Source organism: Schistocerca piceifrons, chromosome 9, assembly GCF_021461385.2.
Source record: "Schistocerca piceifrons isolate TAMUIC-IGC-003096 chromosome 9, iqSchPice1.1, whole genome shotgun sequence".
In the NCBI taxonomy this organism is placed as follows: Eukaryota; Metazoa; Arthropoda; class Insecta; order Orthoptera; family Acrididae; genus Schistocerca; species Schistocerca piceifrons.
The window spans coordinates 193568051-193590987 of NC_060146.1; positions in this window are offsets into that span (position 1 = coordinate 193568051).

The window sequence follows — 22937 nt, forward strand, 5'->3', positions numbered from 1 at the left end:
AGAGACTCAAGAAACAGAATTAATTACGAATATTTTCGAGATAACGACAGAGTAAATAAACATGAAACAATCGACAATCACACCAGCGATATATATTGAACCATCACAGGTTAGCCACAACACATACTTTATCTCACATCACTAAAATGTACCTGATGAACACGGACGTTAATAATAACACCATTTGACAGCAGTTTAACAGCGCCACAGTGGGTCACAAATAGTTGTAGTCTTCGGAATTTATTACCTTTTAATAGATATATAATTTATTCGTCTGCAGATTCAGAAAACGCAAAAAAGTAAAAATTGAACTTTTCATGATTTTGAGCCTTTCCGGAGCCCCTTAATACATCGTTTCTTACATTAACATGCAAATTTATTTACATATGTAATATTATTTATAATATTTTGAGGCGTTAATTAAAATTGGGGTAGATTTTTATACATCTGTAAATTAATATTTCATCTGCATTGCTACTGCATTCTACATCCATCTGAACCTGCTTATTGTAGGCTAGCCTTGGTCATCCCTCTATAATTTTTACCCCTCCCCCTCCCTCTCCCGCTTCTCTCCCACATTTCACTATTCCTCTGAAGAGAATGGTCTGTTGACACACAATCATCACGGATTTAGAAAACATCGTTGTTGTCAAACACAACTAGCTCTTTACACACACTAAGTGTTGAGTGCTACTGACAAGGGATTTAAAATCCTCCGTATTTCTGGATTTACATAAATATTTTGACATTGTACCTCGCAAGCGGCTTGTAGTGTAATTGCGCCTTTTGTATTATCGTGAAAGAGGGGAGAGAGTGTCACTGAAATGATACGGGAATTGAGGATGGACACCATTAAAACAAAGGCGTTTTTAGATATGGCCGTCCCTTCTCACGTAATTTCAATCACCAACTTTCCCCTCCAAATGCAAAAACAGTTTGTTGACGCCGACCTAGATAAAGAAAAACGATCATCATAATAAAATAACGACAATCAGGACTCGCACGGGAAAGTATAGGTGTTCGTTTTTTCGGCGCGTTGTCCGAGATTGGAAAATCAGAGAATTGTTGAGAACGTTGTTCGATGAACGCTGTGCCAGGCACTTAAGTGTGATTTGCAGAGTATTGATGTAGATGTAGATGTAAATTGACAATTCCTAGATGCCTCGAGAAGTCTCACATCAACAAATCACTATTTTTAGGGCTCCATACCTCAAACGATAAAAGCGGAACCTTTAAAGCTTCTCTTTGCTGCCCGTGTGTGTGTGTTTGCCTGTCCGTCTCTATCCCCGTCTGTTAAATACCCATTCCTCCTGAACGGGTAGGGGTATCAAGCTAAAATTTAGTCAAAGACTAAGATCTACGGTCCCTGGCGGCGTAAATAATTCAAGCTTTAAGTCAGTGAAATCCAAAGATGCATCCATATACACTACTGGCCATTAAAATTGCTACACCACGAAGATGTCGTGCTACAGACGCGAAATTTAACCGACAGGAAGAAGATGCTGTGACATGCAAATGATTAGCTTTTCAGAGCATTCACACAAGGCTGGCGCTGGTGGTGTCGCCCAAAACCTGCTGACATGAGGAAAGTTTCCAACCGATTTCTCATACACAAACAGCAGCTGAACGGCGTTTCCTGGTGAAACGTTGTTGTGATGCCTCATGTAAGGAGGAGAAATGCGTACCATCGCGTTTACGACTTTGATAAAGATCGGATTGTTCCCTATCACGATTGCGGTTTATCGTATCGCGACATTGCTGCTCACGTTGGTCGAGATCCAATGACTGTAAGCAGAATGTGAAATCAGTGGGCTCAACGACGAACCTGGGTGCACGAATGGCAAAACGTCACTTTTTCGGATGAATCCAGGTTCTGTTTACGGAATCATGATGGTCGCATCCGTGTTTGGCGACATCGCAGTGAACACACACTGGAAGCGTGTATTCGTCATCGCTATATTGGCGTATCACCCGGCGTGATGGTATGGGGTGCCATTGGTTACACGTCTCGGTCAGCTCTTGTTCGAATTGACGGCACTTTTAACAGTGGACGTTACATTTCAGATGTGTTACGACCCGTGGCTCTACCCTTCATTCGATCCCTGCGAAACCCTACACTCCAGCAGGATAATGCACGACCGCATGTTCCATGTCCTGTACGGGCCTTTCTGGATACAGAAAATGTTCGACTGCTGCCCTGGCCAGCACATTCTCCAGATCTCTCACCAATTGAAAACGTCTGGTCAATGGTGGCCGAGCAACTGGCTCGTCACAATACGCCAGACACTACTCTTGATAAACTGTGGTATCGTGTTGAAGCTGCATGGGCAGCTGTACCTGTACACGCCATCCAAGCTCTGTTTGACTCAATGTCCAGGCGTATCAGGGCTGTTATTACGGCCAGAGGTGGATGTTCTGGGTCGTGATTTCTCAGGATCTATGAACCCAAATTGCGCGAAAATGTAATCACATGTCAGTTCCAGTATAATATATTTGTCCAATGAATACCGGCTTATCATCTGCATTTCTTCTTGGTGTAGCAATTTTAATGGCAAGTAGTGTATGTCACTACTTTGACTCTCACGAAATCACTCAATCAAAACCTGTACCGTACTTTACGAACTATAAGATGCACATTTTTCTTCGAAACATTGCCTTAAAAATTCAGGTGCGTCTTATACTCGAAATTAATATAAAAATATCCGGTGTCTGATTTAAAATTCCCGCCAGTCTTAAAAATGACCACATATTCGATGCCGCGGGAACCCATCTCTATCTGGCAATGTTGGATCCAACTCTAAGCAGCAGTGCAGCGATGCGTCGAACGTGAGTTGCAGGGATTCGCAAGCTTGCTTAACACTGTCTCCCTACCTACCGCCCCGCCATTATAAACCCAGAACACTGTCTAGCCTGTGGTGCGTCATTACAGTCTACAGTGCCAGTGAACTTGGATTCGAAGTGATTTGTGTTGTCGGTAACAGTACAATATTTTTGTCAGTAGCTAGTTTCGTAATTGAAAAAATAAAGGTATTCATATGATGTGGGCTATAATTTGAACGTTACTGCATATTCAGAAGAATGTGGAAACGGAGCAACTTAGCGGCATTTCGGCCCTCCTCCAACAGAAAAATCCATTTGCGATTGGCGGGCTAGTAAAGAAAAACGGAAAAAGAATGAGGAAGGCTAAAAGTGCAAATAGAGGACTGAGTGATAAGTGGTCAAAACTCGAAGATGACAAATTGCAATGGATTGAAGGTCACAGTGAAAATGGCATTGGCATTAATACAAAAATGATTCAAATGGTCGTAAGCTAGCGCTGCGGTGGAAGATTAAGACTTTAACGGTGGAGTTGGTTCGTGCTGCACGTTTGTGAAAGGTCACGCAATTGGCATGCGAACCAAAACCAAAATATCTGTAAAAAGCCATAACAGTATGAAGAGGAAATGAAAGCAAACCAGTATGCAACTAAGCCAAATAGCGAATATGGAAGAACCTCGTCTTACATCTCATGCTGCCGAGTAACAGAACTTCTGTCGTGGAAGGTGCTAAAATTAAAACTATAAAAACAAGTGGACGTGAAAAGATGCACTACACATTTGTCTTTTAACGTTGTGCTGTCGGTACTAAACTTAATCCAACGATCATTTCCAAGAGCAAAACAACACCACCAAGTAGTACTGTTGTTCACGTACATGACAAGGGTTGGTTGGACGGGGCTCATGTGAAATTATGGATTAACAGAATGCGGGAGAGAAAGAAAGGTGCTTTATTGAAGAGGAGTTCTCTTGTGCTAGCTGAGTTTAGTAGTCATTTGAGAAATTCTGTGCCGGACGTTCTGGCCGAGCGTTTCTAGGCGCTTCAGTCTGGAACCGCGCGACTGCTACGGTCGCAGGTTCGAATCCTGACTCGGGAATGGATGTATGTGATGTCCTTAGGTTAGTTAGGTTTAAGTATTTCTATGTTATAGGTGACTGATGACCTCAGATGTTAAGTCCCATACTGCTCAAAGCCATTTGAACCATTTTTGAGAAATTCTGTGAAAGAGAAGCCGAGAAAGGGAAATACAGAGCTTGCTGTTATTCCGGGAGGACTTACTTCACAATAGCAACCTCTTGATGTCCCAATAAAGTAGCCATTTAAAGTTTATATGAGAGAGGAATGGAACAAATGAGTGATGGACGAAACCCAACTCTAATTGACGCCGAAGGGAGATTTAAAACAACCTACAACCAGACGAGTGTGTCAGTGGATAAAACAGTCGTGGTCTAGAGTGAGAGAAGGCATTATTGTTAAATCTTTCAGGACGTGCTGTATAAGTAACGCTCTCGATGGCAGTGAAGACCATCTTAAGTACGAAGAGGACAAGATGACGACGAAGAGGAATAGGAAGAAGAAGAAGAAGTTCAGATGACAATTTTCAGGAATTTTAAAGTTCGATTTTATAAACTACGAATATTTTTAGTCCGACTTTGAAATCTAATAACAAGAATGGTAAAAACGTATTTTCTTAAAAAAAAAATGTTTAAAAATTAATGTGCTTCTTGTAATCGGTGGCATGTTATAGTCGTAAAATACTGTAGATGAACTATCTACGAGTATATACATTCTGCGTCTGGTTTCCTTGCAATATACCAAAGCCTGGAGACTGAGAGGCTAGGGGGTCGAACCTCAGTCGGACCACGGATTTTTCAGTGTTCGTTTGAACCCAGCCTTCCCCTCTCTCAGTTGTGATGAGTCGCCAGAAACAACACATGGTTTGGATTCCATATTGTACTGCATGTCCCCTTTCCCCGGTTGGATAACTGGGGCAGCTTGGAGACATGCTAGTCGCCGGATTGGCATCCAATAGAAAAACTCGCACCTGGCCTCTAAGTCGCACGAAATTATTATTGTTACTATTACTGTCATTGTCATTATTACCTATATACGTAACTAGATCAGCTCCCGCTGCTTCTCTCGAGTAGACTCTACGGTCTGCAGATCTTTTTTGTTTTTCTTCAATGGAGTTATTGTGTTAATTATTATATTTTTCACAAATTGCAGCTTCTTCTAAACTATTCACGCTAGTTAAGGCTATGAGATCACAGTCTTTCCGTATATATTTCTGACCAAAAGTCGATTCTGGAAGCTGGAGTCAGAAGCTTTTGTTATTCCACCAGCCGGCCGGAGTGGCCGTGCGGTTCTAGGCGCTACAGTCTGGAGCCGAGCGACCGCTACGGTTGCAGGTTCGAATCCTGCCTTGGGCATGGATGTGTGTGATGTCCTTAGGTTAGTTAGGTTTAATTAGTTCTAAGTTCTAGGCGACTGATGACCTCAGAAGTTAAGTCGGCATAGTGCTCAGAGCCATTTGAACCATTTGAGCCATTTGTTATTCCACCCTTTTGACTCCTTGTGATGATATTTTGACACAAACTTTCATTTCCTAACACATTTCTTCATTTCTAATCATGAAGCGAAGTACCAATTTTCATACAATTACCTTAAAAGTGTTTTAATACAATGAAATATTTTCCTAAAAATTGTCATCCCCTATTTCGCTCCCTTACGTGTTGAATTTCCAAAAACATTGAAAAGAATATTTTCTTTTATTTCCAAGCAAGATGTCAAATACCAACTTTCATTGCTGTAGCTTTAAAAATGCTTCACGAGTTCTTTGATAACGGTTTATTTATTAAAATTTCACCCACTGTTTTACTGCCTTAGTGGTTACATTTCCAAAAATGCTGAAACACTTATTTTTTTATTTTCTAACCGAGAACCCAAATACCAATTTTCATAGATTTAGTTTTATAATGGCTTTCGCAGCAAAATATTTTCCTAAAACCTTTCAACCTGTGTCTCACCTCCTTATGGGCTTAATTTCCAGTAACAGTGAAACACGTGCCTTTTATTTATAACCAAGAAGCCAAATACAAATTCTCAGAGATTTAGCTTCAAAAAATGCTTCCAGAATAAAATATTCCCATAAAACGTTCATCCCCTATTTCAGGGATTGAATTTCCAAACACACTAAGACACACACTTTTTATTTCTAACCGGGAAGCCAAATACAAATTTTCTTAGGTTTAGCTTAAAATGTTTTCATAATGATATTTTTTTTTAAAAATGTCATCCACTATTTGACCCCTCACTGGTTGGATTTCCAGAAATACTGAAACATATTTTTTATTTCATAGACGCAAGTTTAAAAATTATTTACTATTACTTTAATAACTCTCTATTTAAAAAAAACTTTCACTCATAATTTTTTCCTCTTAGTCGTTAAATTTTCAAAAATGATGAAACATTTACTTTTTTAAATTTTTGATCGGGGAACCAAATACCAATTTTCGCATTTCTAGCTTCAAAATTGCCTTTACTGCGACATGTTTTCAAAAAGTCTGCCGTCTCCTATTTCACCCCCTTAAGGATGGAGTTTTGAACAATTCATTACTAGGCGATGCTTCCAGTATAAGGTCAGCACCCTCTCCATATTTCTAGTTTCTGGCCGTAGTGGTTTGGACTGGGTGATACTGAGTCAGTCGGCCAGTCGGCCAGTCGGCCAGTCGGCCAGTCGGCCAGTCGGCCAGTCGGCCAGTCGGCCAGTCGGCCAGTCGGCCCATTTCCTTTCATATACAGGGACTGAGTTTGTATGGAACGCTCAGTGTGTCCGATTCGCACTTGTTCGGTTTTTTTAATCAAGTTATGCCACAGATTTCTTTTGTCCTCAATTCAGTTCAGTTAGTTATTCAATGCATCCATCAGATCTTCAGCATTTTTTTGCAGCACATTTCAATACCTTCGATTCTGTTTGTGTCTGAACATCTTACTGTCCACGTATGACTTCCGTACACATCAGAAAAATACGTCCAGAAAAAGAGTTCCTGACACTTCACTTTATATTAGATATTAAAAAATTCCACATTCTCAGAAATGATTTTCTCGCTATCCGGGTTCCAGAACAGCCTCTTAGTACTATAGATATTGGGTTAGATAGAGCAGCAATCAGTCGTAGAATTAAGTTGCTTTAATATGACATTTATAGTCACAACGCAGATCAGATTTCGACCTGTGTCAGGTATTTATCAGTGCTAAAACAAATACAAGAGTATATGTTACAATGTGATTTACAAAAGTTAAAAGTCCATCACATCGTTGTCTTTTAATGTTAACATTACATATCAGTGTGGAATTGTAGCAGTTGTTCGTGCTCAAGTGAACGTTTACACAGTTCAATCTGTAAGTAGGCTGTTTATGTTTTCTCTATGTAAGTAGGCTGTTTATGTTTTCTTTATGTAAGTAGGCTGTTTAGGTTCTTATGTAAGTAGGCTGTTTATGTTTTCTTTATGTAAGTAGGCTGTTTAGGTTCTTACGTAAGTAGGCTGTTTAGGATTTCTTATTGGTAACGCCACCTCTGTATGAAAATCACTGGCTGTGCTGTGTGCAGTCTGTGGCTGCTTTGCATTGTTGTAATACTCGCCATTGTAGTGTTAGGCAGCTGGCTGTGAACAGCGCGTAGCGTTGCGCAGTTGGAGGTGAGCCGCCAGCAGTGGTGGATGTGGGGAGAGAGATGGCGGAGTTTTGAAATTTGTCATGAACTGCTATATTTATATATGATGATATCAAGGTAAATACATTGTTTGTTCTCTATTAATATCTTTCATTTGCTAACTATCCCTATCAGTAGTTAGTGCCTTCCATAGTTTGAATCTTTTATTTAGCTGGCAGTAGTGGCCCTCGCTGTATTGCAGTAGCTTGAGCAGCGAAGATTTTTGTGAGGTAAGTGATTTGTGAAGGGTATAGTTTAATGTTAGTCAGGGCCATTCTTTTGTAGGGAATTTTGAAAGTCAGATTGCGTTGCGCTAACAAAATATTGTGTGTCAGTTTAAGCACAGTCCTGTATAATTGTTCAAAGGGGACGTTTCATATGTCGACCCTTAGCCGAGGATACCTCACTGGAATCTTCTGATTTTTTGTTGTAGTTTGTGTAATTAGTGTAGATTTTGTTTATTGCTAGCGCGTAATTGTAGAGAAAATCTCCTTTGTAGTTGCAGACTTTCATTGTTGTACAGTAAAACAGTTGTGGCATGCATGTAGATTTGCACCAAGTATTTCGCAGCTGCAATTAACTAGATATTATTTTCAGTGCTATGTTAATGTGTTCTTTTATTTTTGATCTTCAAATTGTGTTTTTCTGTGTTGTCGTGTGAAATACTGTGACAATAATGGCGTGTGAAAAACGTAATACTAGGCTCCAAAGTAAACTGAGAAATGACAGTGAAAATGAAAGCAGTGTGTTAGCGCCACCGAGTAATGAATTAACTGATGTTCAAAGTAGTAATTTGGTAATTGTGCATAGGGAAATGGAGCGGGCGGCAAACAATGGTGTAGGCAGTGAAACAATTAATGAAGAGGGAAGCATTATCGATCGATCGGTCGGCAACAGCTCGCCTCAGGAATCCGAAATGATAGGACACAATTTTGCAAACACTGTAGATTCAGGTTTTGCGTCCTCACCGTTTTCTCAAATGAGTCAAGACACGTTTTCCGCTTGTCAAAATGTGAATGTTGCCGGTGCAAATTCACTGCCGAAAAGCACTGAGGAACATGTTTCAGACACCAGTGCATTGTTATTACAGTTAATGCAACAAATGGGACAAAGGCTACAAAAGTTAGACACAACGCTTGAACAAAATCAGAAACAATGACCGATATGCGACTCGCCGACATGATGACTTTGACTATAAGCTGTTCCTTACTACACGTAAATTCAAAACATTTAAGAATTCTGGCAACGACATTCATCCACAAGCATGGCTCCATCAATTCTCTCATTGTTTTCCTCCCAACTGGTCATTAGAGCACAGATTAGAATTTATGTGTGGCTACTTAGAGAATGAACCAGCTGTAAGAATGCGGTCGGTCATTCACGATTGCCACAGTGAAGGGGAGTTTTACCATGCCTTCCTCTCAGCATATTGGTCTCAGGCCACACAAGACCGAGTAAAACAAAGCATCATAATGATGAAACGTTTCGAACAATCTGAATTTTCCAGTCTTATGAAATATTTTGAAGACATGTTGCACAAGAATCAATACCTGTCAAACCCATACAGCCCCTCAGAACTCATCCGCATTTGCTTAATCAAACTGCCTAAACATTTACGACATATTATTTTAGCAGGACGTTGCAAAGACGACATTGAAGCTTTTCAGGGACTCTTACAAGAATTAGAAATTGACACAGACAGTCGCGGGATGCGAAAACAGGAAAACAATCACTACAGGTCACATCCGTCACAATTCCGTGACGACAGAAACGATAACTGGACGCGACAAGGCTATTCTCACCACACAAATCGTGACCAAAATAGACACCACCCGTATGACAACCGTTGGCAGAGTAGTAATAATTACAGGGAAAGATCACCTCTCCGCAGTAATGACTATCACAGAGACAATCAGAGAAACAGACAATATGGGAACCAAAATAATTATTATCAAGGGAGACAGAATAACTTCAGACGCAACGGTCCAGCGCGCAGTTACGATTCAGGGAGAAATTCTCCACCACGTGACCGACAAGAAAGATACTATCAAATCTACCGACATGACGACAGACGATATGATCGTAACGACAGACCTGAATTGCATCAGAACTGGCGAGATTTAAACAGAGCAGAGCACTCTCGTCACGATGAATTTGTAGAAGTTAGGTCTCCAAATCCCAATAACGACGCGCGCCAACAAAGAGACAATAGGCAATGACTCACTCAGCTGGCAGCCACAATACGTACTTATGAAACTGATGACGCAGCTGCCGTAGCTAGTAATTACGTAAAAATGGAAGACATTAGGGACATCTTACTCCAGGAACACGACGTAAAACATAACAACATTGCATATCCTGTGATTCACATTACTGTAAATGACGTAAAATTTACGGCAGTACTTGACTCTGGCAGTCCCATTTCAGTAATTAGTGAAACAGCTTTTAGCAAGTGCAACAAATCGAACGATTGCCCCACACTTCTGTTACGTAAGATTAAATTACAAGGTGCAATCTTTGGAAAAAGTGTAGATGTACGCCAACAAACCAACTTAGAATTCTTTTGTCAAAGCCACAGCTTCTCTATGAGCTTTCTTATTGTTCCATTATTGTCGACGGAAATTATACTGGGAGTAGACTTTTTGAATGAATACAAAGCAATCTTAAGCTTTCACGATGCTGAAATAAGTTTAGAAAAAGAAGGTAAGTCAATAGCTTTGAAATTTGAAGACTGGCTCTCAAACCATGATGAGGAAATTAATCGGCTTTACGTTCTGTTAGACAACAGTTCGGAATTTTCTACGGAACTAGACACTAACAATCACTCTGCAAGTACTGACAGGGATGACATCGACGGCATTTTTGACACTAATAAGTTAATTCAGAATAAAATTCAAACAATTGAGAATTGTAATGACACTGATAGGCAGGACCTTTTTGAGATTTTACAAGCACATTCCACAGTTTTTACTCACAAAACAGGAACAATCAAGGGATTTCAATACCAATTTCGTGTTCGTGAGCATACAAAATTTTGTGTTAGACCATACGTAATTCCAGCACATTATAGGGACCGTGTTAGAACAGAAGTACAATCTATGCTTGATGAGGGCATTATTGAGCCTGCAGTAAGCTCATACAACAATCCATTACATGTTGTTGAGAAGAAAAATGGATCGATCAGGCTTGTCTTAGATTCGAGACAAATCAATACTATCATTATTCCTGAAACAGACAGGCCGCAAACGTTGGAAGAACTTCTTCAAAATTTTAATGGTGTAAAAGTGTTGTCTTCCATTGATCTCAGGTCCAGCTTTTATCAGATCGAACTTCATCCAGAATGCAGAAAATACACAGCTTTCCTTTGTTTCGGCGTTTGTTATCAGTTTCGGAAACTCCCCTTTGGTTTGAACATTTCTTCAGCAGCATTCATTCGCGGGCTAAATTCCATATTACCTGAGTTCTTAAAACGTCACATCACCTTATATGTGGACGATATTCTAATAGCAGAAGCTTCATGGGAACTACATAATCGCATCCTCAACAGTTTGTTACGTATTTTTGCAGAATATGGAATTACAGTTAACTTGGAAAAGTCTGAATTCGGTAGGTCAAAGGTGAAGTTTTTGGGACATATTATTTCTTCTGAAGGCATTCAGCCAGATCCTGAAAAGTTAGAAGCAATCAGAGCCATTCCAGTTCCATCCACAAAAAGACAAGTCCGCAGTTTTCTAGGTCTCGTAAATTTTTACCGTCGTTTTCTGAATATGCAAATTCTAGTTACACCAAAACTTTGTTCTCTCACTGGAAAAAATACTATTTGGAACTGGGACGAACAAGCACAGTTGGAATTCAATTCTTTGAAAGAAGCATTACTTCACGCGCCAATACTAGCTCATCCTGATCTGTCACAAGATTTCTGCCTTAGCACGGATTCTTCTAAAGTCGGTCTTGGTGCTCATTTATTTCAAGAAGCCACAGAAAATGACACTACTGTTCAGAAAACCATTGCTTTTGCTAGCCGAGTGCTAACAAAATCTGAAAAAAATTATTCCGTTACTGAATTAGAAGCTTTAGCTATCGTTTGGGCATTTAACAAATTCCGTTTCTTTCTTTCTGGTAAGCACGTAAAAGTATACAGTGATCATCGTGCATTACAATTTCTTATGTCTTCAAAATTAAATCATGACAGGTTAAAACGTTGGGCATTGTTTCTGCAAGAATTCCGCTTCACAATAGTCTACATTCCCGGCAAGGAGAACATTGTTGCGGACGCACTGTCACGCGCACCGGCTGGGCTTGAGAAAAGTAACAAAGAAGGCAACCTCGAGAAAAATTTCAGTATTCTTTACATTCAGAAAGTCGCCTTTGAAAACTTCATCACCACATCTTTAAAAGACATTGCTCATGAACAAGATAAAGATCCGATTTGGAGAGACATCAAAAGTAAGTGGCATGAAAAGACACACACTCAGATTCGGCATTATTACCTGGTTAGAAACAACATACTCTTCAAACGCTGCACTGTTGATGACAAGCTATGGGTACTTTGCATTCCAGACGATTTTGTTAATAAGCTCATTTGGTACATTCATTTCAGCTACCCACATTTTGGCCCACGAAAATGTTATCATATTCTTCGAACGACTTGTTATTTTAACAATATGGAAAAGCGAATTCGAAGAGTCTTGTCTATTTGTAAACTTTGTCAAAAGGCGAAACCATCTACTGTCTCACATCGTGCTGCGTTGTTTCCTATCATTCCTTCTAAATTAAAAGAATTTGCTGCTGTTGATCTCTTGGGACCGCTTGTCAGAACATCTAATGGATTTTCATACGTTCTAGTCGCTGTTGAACTTACTTCAAAATTTGTTTCTTTCACTCCGTTACGTAAAGCCACTGGACGGTCTGTATCCAACGCCTTTGTTAAAAATTTCTTACGAGAAGTTGGACACGTTAGCAAAGTCATTTCAGATAACGGACCGCAATTCAGATCTGCTGTTTGGTCACGCATGCTTCGCAACCATAAAATCAAACCTGTTTTTATTTCATTGTACTCACCACATTGTAACCCGTCTGAACGGATTATGAAAGAAATCAATAAGCTTTGCAGACTTTATTGTCACAGAAAGCATCAGCATTGGGACAGATATTTACACTTATTTCAAAATGTGCTGAATGAAATGCCTCATGATTCCACTGCTTTACCACCTACTCTTGTACTGAAGAATGTGGAACCTCCGAACAGAATGAGAGAGCTTGTACCTTTCCCGAATACACGTAAACTTCGACACAAAGACATAATTGATTTGGCTCTTAAAAATATAAAATCTGCAGCAGACAAACGGAGAAAACTAAACGGTAAAGCAAATGCAAAGAAATTATGTATTGGTCAGAAAGTTCTCATTAAAGCTCATTCGTTGTCACATAAGAAGAAACACTTGAGTCACAAATTCTTTCTAGTTTACAATGGACCTTACAGAATCCGACGTATACCACATGATAATTGCGTTGAAGTTGAAACTCTGCGTACTAGGAAGAGTAAAGGTTTACACCACATTTCTCATGTAAAACCATTTATTGACAGATAATCTGCCTTTTAACTTTGTCTTTGCCATAAAACGTTTCACTTCACGTTACTAGTATGCTTTAGAAACTGTTACCATGCAACAATGTTTGAAGTTAAATATCCAGCCAAGAACCAAGAGAAATTATTTAAACAGAAATTACGAATGCATTGTTATTGCGAACAGACGACACAGTGTAATTGTGTGTGTACATTCTTGCTTGTTAGTTGCACGATTAGAACATTTACCAGTACTGCTAATGAGATTTTAATGCAACATTTTGGTTTACTTGAAAATACATTCCGGATTTAAAGTACTTTCTGTGAGATACCAGATGAGACAATAGTTAGTTTATGTGACAGCTACACGATTTTATCACGACGCTACTAATGAGTGACAATTTACAATGTTGATTTTGCGGTGTTTCTGTTTTATATCTGCACAGTTTTTCTGTATTATTCTGGAAAGTAAAACATGTTTTAGTAGTAACTTTTATGGTATAGCTACAAGGAGACAGCCTTTTCTGTAGCACAACAATACGTTACAGCACAGTACTTTCTTCATCACGGCAATAAGCGTAATAAGTATGATATCTATACGCAAAGCATTTCACTTTGTTTATCATGAGGTAAGTACATTGACTTCTGCAGAACTTGGCTTTCGGAGGACGATAAGTACGACACTTCCACAGAATTATCTTACAGCAAGACGCACATTTAGCGCTACAGGACACGCATTTGAGTGATTAATTTTGTACTTAAAACATTTATTTTTAAAGATATTTGAAGTACAATGATACAAAGGTTTTCAGTGATACATTTCATTTCATTGCTGTAATCTGTAACACCTGAGGGTATAATTACATTAATCCTCAGGGGGGTACACGCTTACTTTGTGTACCATGTGTTTGGCAAGCACAAGGAGCCCTAGCTAATATGGTATTTGCTTATACAACTTTACACATCGGTACCATATTTCTCTAACACACAAATTACACAGCTATCTGATCATGTAACTGAGAGATAAACTTTTTTTATTACATCAGTGACACATGTTTACGCAATTACACAGTTGGATAACTTCACACTTATGAAACTGTATTTTGTCTCTACTTTGTAAACTGTTCATATTTTTTCGGAACCATTGTGATACTATGAGAGCTTTGAATGATGTATTTGGTAAGGGAGCATGATTTTAAAGTACGTTTGAGGTAGATGACACTATTGAAATGAGCAGAGAATTTTTTTTAGGTTTTGAAATTATTGCAGAAAGCTACGACGTTTTTGAGATTTGACTGAGGTGTTATGATGTTATTTTTACGACGACGATGTGTATTGTGCTGCTGAGGTATGTTTATGATTAATAGGCTGAGGCTATATGAGTTATTTGATTATGCTTCATATTTATAATGACGAAATATTGACGAGTGTCGACGAATATGTATATGTATAATGAGGTAAGGAATAATGAGTAGTGTTTAGGGACTCTGATTTATGAAAAGGATGTTGGAAACCAAGAAACGTACTTTAAGAGTTATGAAATGTGCGTGTATATGCGTGAATGTATCACAATGCCGGCGAAAATTTTTTTGGACACTTATATTTATAGGATTTTCTTTCTACAAATTTGCAACGCTAATTCTTGACCTGTGAAATATTTTTATATGAGACTGTCACTGTAGCGGAAACTGCTGTCGTAAATATTTCCGTAAGAAAGTTAAGTGACCACCTGCACGTGCGCCGTCGGCACACAGCTGTGTCAGACACCTGGAGAACAAGCCATTAGAGTGAGGGCCTTTCCAGAGGCACAGGTAAAAAAAAAAAAAAAAAAAAAAGGAAAAAAGGCAGGCCTTTATCCTCGCCATTGACATTCCTTTAGAGCAAATATTGCAAATGCAACACCCTCATTACTTCCATTAACCTCGCTATTGACATTCCTTTGTAGAAAGCATCGCAAATATTACACGCTCATTACTTGAAAACATATGATTACTCGTACTTTGTGCTAATTACTGAAATGCTTATGAATTGATGGGAAATATTCGTACATCTGCACACCTGATTATGACAAGTGTCTTTCTATGAGAGTTGAGAGCTACTGACTTACGAAATGCCACATGACTATTGAATGATATTTTTATGCTTTGGTTTGCGTAATTGCTTATTTCATTTGATACCTGTTTTCCAGCTGTGTTACAGCATTAGTTTTATAAAATAAACTTAGATGCATTTGCTAATGTGAACACTTTCTGTCAACAGATCTATTTAATGATAATTTTGTAATCCACATTCTTTAAAAAAAGGAGCACTTGGAAAGGAAAGAACAATAAGAAGGGACTAGTAACAGTAACTGGACACATAATTTTCTTTTCAAGTACATGGTAATATTTCTTTTACAATAAGTTGTTGTGGTGCACCACTTTAATTACATAGACATTAAGATGTGATTATACATTTCCCTTATCTGCATTGTTGTTTTTACTGTAATATCTTTTCTGCTTGAGCTATGTCATGTTTAGATATAAGTTATTTCTGCTGCTATTTGCCAGGCATAGTGCTACTAAATTTCACTTTGTATTACTCTGTTAAGCTAGTTTTACTATTGATTTATTTTTATTTTTGCTGCTCATTGCATTATATCAGTTGTAATTTATGCTGCTTGCTTTGCCTTTTGTATTTTTTATCATTGCTGTTTGTGTTACTTATTTTGTGCTGCTGCATTGCCTCGTCCCTTAGTTTAGCATCTGAGCTCAGTAGATTTAAGTTAGCTTAAGAGGGGGTAGCCTCTAAGAGAATGAGTTGCGATGAATTGGAAGAAATGCATTGAGAAAACAGGTTTAGGTAGGATTTTCTTGGAAATAAATGTTGAGGTAAGAAATGTGTGAACATATAAATACAGAAAGCATGCTTAGATAGAATTTTTTTGGTGGAAACAAAGGCTGAAATAAGAGGAAAGATATATGAAGTTTTGGGTTGGACTGCAGTACCAAATGTTACACTGAAAACGAACCCTGTCCTTTCCTATTGGTGTTATTCCACTATATGTTTGTGTACCCTTGTGTATTTGTTTTCTTCCTGTCTCTGTGTAGTTTCATAGAATTTTTTCTTCTTTTAATATTAAGCTACATTCACTATGATGAGGAATACTGTTATCCTCAAATATAATTTGCATTAATAATATGTGATTTACCTTGTAAATATGCTTAGACATTATTTATTCTGGTTTGTTGCTCACATGTGAAGGTGATGTTTCAAAAGTTCTTGTGATCTTTATGTATCTACTTATCTCATAATTCCTGTAACACTGATGTATATGTCTATTTCTATTCTTTTGTAAAGCCTGTACTACAAATGTTATCTGTATTTTTATGTTCTTTAATGATGTATTTTGTACCTTTGTAATTGTATTTTCATGTTGTAAATTTATAAAATTGTAATTGACACCAGTTCATCTTATTATTAACTTGTAAGTTACATTTCACTGCACACGTTTCTGTTGGTCATAGTATATGGACAATATGTGAGAAGTAGGGACTGTTAGTGTTTGCACATGTGTTAATAATTCAGCAAGGGACTGGATAACAGCATTGCTGGTTCTAAAGACAATTTCAAAAACTTTGTGAGTGCACAAGTGGTGGTTTATGGACTTGCTATATTATCCGCAAGACTCTTCAATGGTGATTGTGCACCTGCACAGTCACAACAGATGGCTGCTGGCTATCTCTACAAGGACTACAGTGGGTCTGCATCTTTGATGACCCACCAGTACCATTATCTCTACAAGGACTACAGTGGGTCTACATCTTTGATGATCCATCAATACCATTATTTCTACAAGGACTACAGTGGGTCTGCACCTCTGGTGGCCCACCAATACCATACTCTCTACCAGGACTACAGTGGGTCTGCTCTGTGATGACCTACCTACCAATATTCTTCCAAAGTACGACTGACTCTGCTGTGGGTTTGCTCTGTTGTGGCCCATTATCTGTCAGCATGTTGCTATTCTACTGTTATGTACGATTAGGACTGTCTTTATGGACTGTGAGAAAATTTGAGCTTTTGACCAACGTTGTATCAATAAGTGTGTGCATTTTATATCTTTGTTACTGTAATTGTGAAAAATTTTTGTCAAATCTGTATTGGCCAGTGCCCAACACCATTTGTAAAAAGTTTTTGTGGGGAGCATGGGGGCTATGTAAGTAGGCTGTTTATGTTTTCTCTATGTAAGTAGGCTGTTTATGTTTTCTTGATGTAAGTAGGCTGTTTAGGTTCTTATGTAAGTAGGCTGTTTATGTTTTCTTTATGTAAGTAGGCTGTTTAGGTTCTTATGTAAGTAGGCTGTTTAGGATTTCTTATTGGTAACGCCACCTCTGTATGAAAATCACTGGCTGTGCTGTGTGCAGTCTGTGGCTGCTTTGCATTGTTGTAATACTCGCCATTGTAGTGTTAGGCAGCTGGCTGTGAACAGCGCGTAGCGTTGCGCAGTTGGAGGTGAGCCGCCAGCAGTGGTGGATGTGGGGAGAGAGATGGCGGAGTTTTGAAATTTGTCATGAACTGCTATATTTATATATGATGATATCAAGGTAAATACATTGTTTGTTCTCTATTAATATCTTTCATTTGCTAACTATCCCTATCAGTAGTTAGTGCCTTCAGTAGTTTGAATCTTTTATTTAGCTGGCAGTAGTGGCGCTCGCTGTATTGCAGTAGCTTGAGCAGCGAAGATTTTTGTGAGGTAAGTGATTTGTGAAGGGTATAGTTTAATGTTAGTCAGGGCCATTCTTTTGTAGGGAATTTTGAAAGTCAGATTGCGTTGCGCTAACAAAATATTGTGTGTCAGTTTAAGCACAGTCCTGTATAATTGTTCAAAGGGGACGTTTCAAATCATTACTGTCGTAAAATTATATGTTGGTTTCACAGTACACATCGGTTTTGCTTATGGCGCCCTCTATGAGCTGCGCCTGAAGTTTACAGTTTTGACGACATTTTTTGTAACATTTATCTTGTATAGTAACTAAGTAGTAACATGAAATTATTATGAGTAAAACTATGTAAAATTACAATTCTTGTTTTATCTCATGTCTGTAATGTGCTAGATGTTTAAAATTACTATAGCACCTAACAGTGGCAGTTTACGCCTCACGGGCTAAAATTAATTGTAAAACTGATGTGGCGACGTGAAGTACGTTATAGGAAGTATTACGTATTTTGTCGCGTTGGCACCTGTCTTAACTTAATTAGTTGTTACTTGACAAAAGATATAACGTGACCTTTATTTATAAAATGCACTTTGTTGGTGCTAGTAGCGCTTGAAAGCATCATTTCGATATGTCGCACTTAGTGACCGAGAAATAAGAACAATATGATAAAGCATGATCTTTTTGAACACTTATTTTGAAAAATGACAGTTTTACGTATCAATTGTTGCTAATAGTTACCCTCATGAGTTTGTTGCAATATTTTATGGTGGACATTACAACAGACATCGAAAGAATTCTGTCTCATAAAGTTAAGATTGTGACAGATCTGCATATCACTTACGAAAGTTAGCGGCTCCCAGAACCTCAACGGGACTCTTTGGAAGCGAGGCAACGCGGTTCTCCGAAAGTCCGCCGGCTGAATTTACATCCTCTCTGCTTCGACCGTATTTATTTATTTTGCTGCCCAAATACGCTGGTGTCCAAAATTAAAGCAAACAAACAGCTATTTCCCCGTCCTGTGTCTAATTCGCGATGTAATCATACAAATTGGCAACAGATGCCCGTATGTTCGTGCTCTGCACGGAAAATGGCATTCTGGTCAACGCACAACTGTGCCAACGACGACGTGAGGGCCACCTATGAGACGAAGTAGTGTTTGACAGATATCCCCACATCCACTGCCACTGTGTACGTAGTCACAGACGGTGCAGTATGGTACAGAGAAACTGCCAACCAGACTCTCTCCGGTGAGGAGCCAGATAAAGAAATGAAGCACATCCTAAGCAAACTGACGTGGCCTGATGGCTTAGTGTGAAACTGTGGTGTGCGTACTGTAAGACCTTCGGTACACACACCATCAGATAATTTGACTTGTCGCTCTAACGAAGTAGGCGAGTGTCAGCAATATATCTCTTGATCTTATCGTGGCGTTTTTATCTTCTGCCGTTAGGTCAGACGGTAGAAATGCCACTTGCATGCTTAGAGTAGCAGATTGACGGTGACCAACTTTAAACACAACTTGATTAATTTTCATACACATTTATTAAAATAATAAAAAGTATAGACATTAAGTAACTTGATTCTGGATGCTGTTTACAATTGGCAATCTGGAGTTCCATTGGTCTTGGTACATTAATCCTGTTCTCACATATTTCTGACACTTGACAAAGTGTCTATTCATGTATCTTCATGGCTGTGTACAGGAATATGGTAATCTTATTAGGTGCAGACTGAAACTTGACTATAGACTGGTACAGACAAATGTAGACTGGTACAGACTATTGCAGACTGACTAATCGGAGGTCTGTACACTCGTTATAATACCTCGCACATTCAGGTATCACTGTGCGAGTGTGATCCGCAAGGAGAAAAGGTTCTACGTTAGCAGCAATCTCATTGGCTGCGTTACATATTAATACGCAGATCGGCGGAAGCAGAATTTGGTCCGTCTCTAAGGCAGCGCCATCTCGTAGTACGGAGACGGACGAGCGCTGCGCCTGCACTGTTGTGCTTAGCGGGGCGCGCTCTAGTGGGAAAGTTGTGTACACGCTGACTACGCCGAACTATGTACACAACATAGATACTTCTGCTGTTTCTCGCACGTGGCGACAGTCTATAGAAATCGAAACTGTACACCGAAGACCAGGACAGGGCCGACCATGTGTGACGTCAGAAAGAGAGGGCCATTATTTGGCTGTAAGGGCACGACGGTACCGCCTTAGTACCGCACGGCAACTGGCATGTGAGCTCGCAGCAACCACTGGATCTGTTGTAGCGAGGCATGCGGTGTGCAGAAGTCTTCGGCAGAGTGGCCTTTACTGTTGGAGACCTGCTGTATGTCTACCTCTGACAGAAGGGAACGTCTAGAGTGGAGTTATCATCATGCTACTTGGGTGGTCGAGCAATGGGCCAATGTTCTTTTCGCAGATGAGTTCCCGATTTGGTCTGGACAGCGATTCTCGATGCATTCGCATCTGGAGGGAATGTGGAACATGGTTTCGGGACTAAAGCATTGAGGAAAGAGACTGATATCCAGGAGGAGCCTTAATAGTGTGGACAGGGATAATGTTGACCACGCGAACCCCTCTTCATGAAATAGTACAGGTGAATCGTCAAGAAATATTTCCGTAGTAAGATTATGTGCAGTATTTAACAATCATTTTCTAAGCATTGCTGGTGAATTAAATAAAAACTTAGTTTCCACAAGGAATCATATAACCCTGTTGGGAAATGCCTTTCCGAGATTGATGTCTTAAATACTCATCTGTGAGATTGAGTCAGCAATTGAATCATTGACGACTAAGGACTCTCATGGATATGATGGAGTGCCTAGGAGAATATTAAAGTACTGTGTAGCACATTTTAACCCTGTAGTAAGTCATATTTGTAATTTTTCCTTTAAGAATGGTCAGCTTCAAGCCAGTAAAGCCGCTTTATGAAAAGGGTGAAAGAGATAATGTAGACAATTTTAGACCTATTTCTACGCCATCAGTGTTTTCTAAAGTTATTGAAAAGGCTGTGTATGTAAGGATAATTGATCATTTTATATCACACGATTTGCTATCAAATGTACAGTTAAGCTTTAGAGGTCGTTTAAAAACTGGAAATGCTGTATTCTGTTTTCTCTGTGAGCTACTGGATGGGTTAAACAAAAGGTTTTTCATTTAGCTAAGATGTTGGATTGTGTGGGTCACAAAATATTTCCAAGAAGTCGGACCATTAAGGAATTCGGGGAGTTCACCTCTTACTTTAACAACAGACAGCAAAAGGTCATAGTTCACAATATTGAGAATGGCTGTGATATGGGATCTGTATGGGGCATGGTCACATGAGGGACGCTCCAGGGAGCAGTGTTGGGGCCACTCCTGTTCCTTATTTATATAAATGATATGCCCCGTAGTATTACCGGTAAGTCTAAAATATTTCTGTTTAATGATCTCTTGCTTGTTAGTAAAGGACGTAGGGTGCAACATTGGCTCTGTTTCAAATAGTGCAGTTCGTGACATAAGTTCATGGCTTGTAGTAAGTAAACTAACACTAAATCGCAGTAAGACTCAGTTTTTACAGTTTCCAACACGCAGTTCAACGTAACCCGACGTTTTAATTTCACAGAATGGGCATAAGATCAGTGAAACTGAACAGTTCATGTTTCTAGGTGTTCAGGTAGATTGCAAACTGTCGTGGAAAGTGCACATTCAGGATCTTGTTCGAGGACTTAACGCTGCCATTTTTACTACTCGGATGGTATCTGAAATGAGCGATCGTTTGACACGAAAATTAGTCTACTTTACTAATTTTCATTCGCTTACGTCGTATGGTATTATATTTTTGGGTAACTCTTCCCATTCTAGATGGATATTTTTGTCCGCCCCTGTTCACGAGTCTAGGTATTTTGCCATTGGCCTCTGAATATATATTCCTTAGTGTCATTTCTTGTTAACAATATTAGCTTATTCCCAAGAATAAGCAGCTTTCACTCAGATAATACTCGGCGGAAATCAAACCTACATTTGGATCGGACTTCCTTAACTCTTGGGCAGAAAAGAGTGCTGCACTGTGATAAATCCATTTTCAATAAGCTGCCACTAGAATTCAAAAATCTTAGCAGTTATCTACACGCATTCAAATTGAAACGATTTTCCTATGGGTCACTGCTATTATTCTGTCGAGGAGGTATAATAGATGGTGATTGAGATATCAAAAATCCACATATTGACGGGTTTAAGTGCCTTGCCGTAGACCATGGCACTTAAGAATTTCGATAATCTGAGGTCTGGCAGCCACAATACACACGAAAATGCGAAAAGTGTTAATACGTAGTAAAAACCTAAGAAAATCTCCCTTATTTGTCATTTCTATTTTTAAAGACGTAGTGTCAGATCATATCGTTGCTCACTTTTATTTCGGAAAAGGTTACATTTATAGGTTGGAAATTTATGTAACGACTGCGGTATCCAGTCCCAACGCCCTGCACAAAATAGAAGCTTCTTCCTTGATGCAATCGAGAAGTAAGCTATATTACAGGTCATGTTTTAGCTATCGAAAATTCAATTATCGGCCGCTTTTGGTGCATTGGAGTTGACCTAGGACCTTACGATTTTGAAAGAACCGAGGTCTGGCAGCTACATTACACGCAAAATGCTAGAAGTGTTAATGTGTAGTAAAAACCGATCAAAACATTACGTATTCGTCATTTGTTTTTGTAATAACATAATGCCAGATCGTCACATTGGCCCTTTTCTCTCGGAAACATTTACATTTATCGTCTGGCAATTAATGTCGCCAGCTGAGGTATGCAGTCGCACCACTCTGTACAATTAGAAGCTTCTAAATTGATGCAATCCACAAGAAAGGAGTATTACGAAGTCATGTTTTAGTTATCGAAAATTCAATTATTGGCCTCATTTCGTGCCTTGGAATTGCTGTAGGGACTTAACATTTTGCATGAACCGAGATCTGGCAGCCACATTACACGCGAAAATCCTAGAAGCATTAATGTGTAGTAAAAACCGAGCAAAACATTACGTTTCCGTCAATTGTTTTTGTAATAACATAATGCCTGATCGTCACATTGGACGCTTTTCTCTCGGAAACGTTTACATTAATCGTCTGGCAATTCTTAGATGTGCTGGTGGGGTGA